Genomic DNA, 2983 nt, shown 5'->3' on the forward strand with positions numbered 1-2983 from the left:
ATTAATGACTAAGGAATATAAAATATCTTAAGATCATTAACAAAGTTAAAATAGATATGTCATGCAAAAATATGAAGAGAGATTTATGTCAGCCTGTTCAACATAAAAACATTATCTGCAAGTTTGAACTTCCGAAGTTCCACCATTTCAGCTGCCAGATTAGGAAGATCATTCCACAATCTGGTCCCAGCTGGAATAAAACTTCAAGAATACTGTATAGTATTGAGCCTTATGATGGAGAAGGTATGACTCTAATAATGAACTGTATACCTATTGCTGTGTACTCAAATTTAGAGTGTGACAATCTAATAATATCTATTGTAAAAAAAAATGAAATATGATTCAAGAAAGGAAAAATCTAACCTAACCTAACCGAAGAGATGGAGTCAAGTAATTTGAAAGTTTATCCATGTACATGAAATGAAAAAAAACACAGGAAAGAATAAGTAATATATGCCGCAAGAGAGAGAGAGAGAGAGAGAGAGAGAGAGAGAGAGGGGGGGGGGTTCAGATTTTGGAAGAAAAATAAGTATAAACAGTGAAACTAGAGAGAGAGAGAGAGAGAGAGAGAGAGAGAGAGGGGTTCTTCAGATTTTGGAAGAAAAATAAGTATAAACTTAGGAGAGAGAGAGAGAGAGAGAGAGAGAGAGAGAGAGGGTTCAGATTTTGGAAGAAAAATAAGTATAAACATAGGAGAGAGAGAGAGAGAGAGAGAGAGAGAGAGAGAGAGGGGGGGGGGTTCAGATTTTGGAAGAAAAATAAGTATAAACATAGGAGAGAGAGAGAGAGAGAGAGAGAGAGAGAGAGAGACAGAGAGAGAGAGAGAGTGTTTCAGATTTGAGTATAAACATAGGAGAGAGAGAGAGAGAGAGAGAGAGAGAGAGAGAGTAGATTTCCTCCCGACTAGCGAAGGTTACTTTATAGACATTATTATGTATTTAAATTTGATTTTGTTTTCTACAACAGTCACTAACGACCAGGATTCGCATTGATATAAATTTAAATGCATAACTAAAAAAGAATATATTATACAAAGTATAACATTGAGAATGAAGGAGTGACAAATTATATTGATATTGACCTCACTTTGAAAATCCTAATTATTATTATTATTATTATTATTATTATTATTATTATTATTATTATTATTATTATTATTATTATTATTATTATTCATGTTATCATCATATTTCATGGAGAACTAATTAACTATTATTATTATTAGTACTATTGTGAGGTAAAAAGAATATCAGCTGATTACATGAAAAACCTTAATTATATGATTCCGATGTTAAAAGCCAAAAACCTAAAAATTGCTAAACCAAAAACCTAAAAATTGCTAAACCAAAAACCTCGTAAAACTAACAATAAAAATTAAACTGCCGATAGAATTCCTAACACCTCTCCTCAAAGGACCTAAAACACGATCTTGATATAATGATAGTTAAATCCCGTAAAATTTATTGGGCTTTAAATAATCTGTACTCGTGACTTGGAAGATTATGAGATACAGCTGCTGAACCTTTCGAATTACAGGATCATTTACAACAACGCCATGAATACAGAGGAGATGGATATCCAAGACTACGTTGATACATAGATATCAACTATGAAATCAGATATAAAATAGAGATAAAGGTTGTGTGAAATATAAAAACCAAACCGAGGGGATCTGTGTTTAGGCCTAAGAGGTTCTTCAGATTAGAGAAGAAAAAATAAGTATAAACATCGTAACTGAAACTGGAGAGAGAGAGAGAGAGAGGAGAGAGAGAGAGAGGGGAGGTTTTCAGATTTTGGAAGAATAATAAGTATAAAACAGTGAAACTGGAGAGAGAGAGAGAGAGAGAGAGAGAGAGAGAGAGGAGGTTTTCAGATTTTGGAAGAAAAATAAGTATAAACAGTGAAACTGGAGAGAGAGAGAGAGAGAGAGAGAGAGAGAGAGATTCTTCAGATTTTGGAAGAAAAATAAGTATAAACATAGAAGGTAGAGAGAGAGAGAGAGAGAGAGAGAGAGAGAGAGAGGTTCTTCAGATTTTGGAAGAAAAATAAGTATAAAAGACTATTCCGTAACAATGATTTATGATGGGGTAATCTCGAGTTTAGTCTTTACCTTGTCTCATCTCCTTACTTTATTCTTTGTGAAGAGAGAGAGAGAAAGAGAGAGAGAGAGAGAGAGAGAGAGAGAGAGAGAGAGAGAGAGAGTAGGTCAAACATATTTAATTAAAAAATACGAGTGTGTCAGAATCTCCCAAATGCTGACTGCACAATATCCAACTTGTTTTCTGTCCTTATAGAGTTCTGATAATGACGTTTATCCTATTCACATTTAAACTAGTATAGCCAGGTAAAAGCGCCATTCTGAAAAAAATTCGCAAAAATAAATAAATAGATATGTTGAAGCTTTAGAAAAAGGAATAAGAAATTAAATTATAGAGCATTATTCATACAGGATATAGATTATATCTTACAAATTAATTCTAGATGATTTTTGCAAACAACTTATGATAAAACGCCATGGCCTGATATTATTATTATTATTATTATTATCATTATTATCTAAGCTACTACCCTACTTGAAAAAGCAGAGTGCTATAAGACCAGGGGCTCCAACAGGGAAAACAGACTCGTGAGAAAAGGAAACAAGGAAAAATGAAATATTTCAAGTACTAACATAAAAATAAATATCTCACATAAAAAACTATAAAAACTTTAGCAAAACAAGAGGAAAAGAAATAACATAGAATAGTGTGCTCAAGTATACCCTCAAGCAAGAGAACTCTAACCCAAGACAATGAAAGAGCATGGTACAGAGGCTATGGCACTAGCAAAGACTAGAGAACAATTAATTGCTTTTAAAGTGTCCTTCTAGATGAGGTGCATACCATAACTAAAGAGTCCCTTCTACCCTTACCAAGAGGAAAGTGGCCACTGAACAATTACAGTACAGTTACAGTAACCCCTTGGGTGAAGAAGAATTGATTTG

The sequence above is a fragment of the Palaemon carinicauda genome, chromosome 42 (genome assembly GCF_036898095.1).
Source record: "Palaemon carinicauda isolate YSFRI2023 chromosome 42, ASM3689809v2, whole genome shotgun sequence".
NCBI lineage: Eukaryota > Metazoa > Arthropoda > Malacostraca > Decapoda > Palaemonidae > Palaemon > Palaemon carinicauda.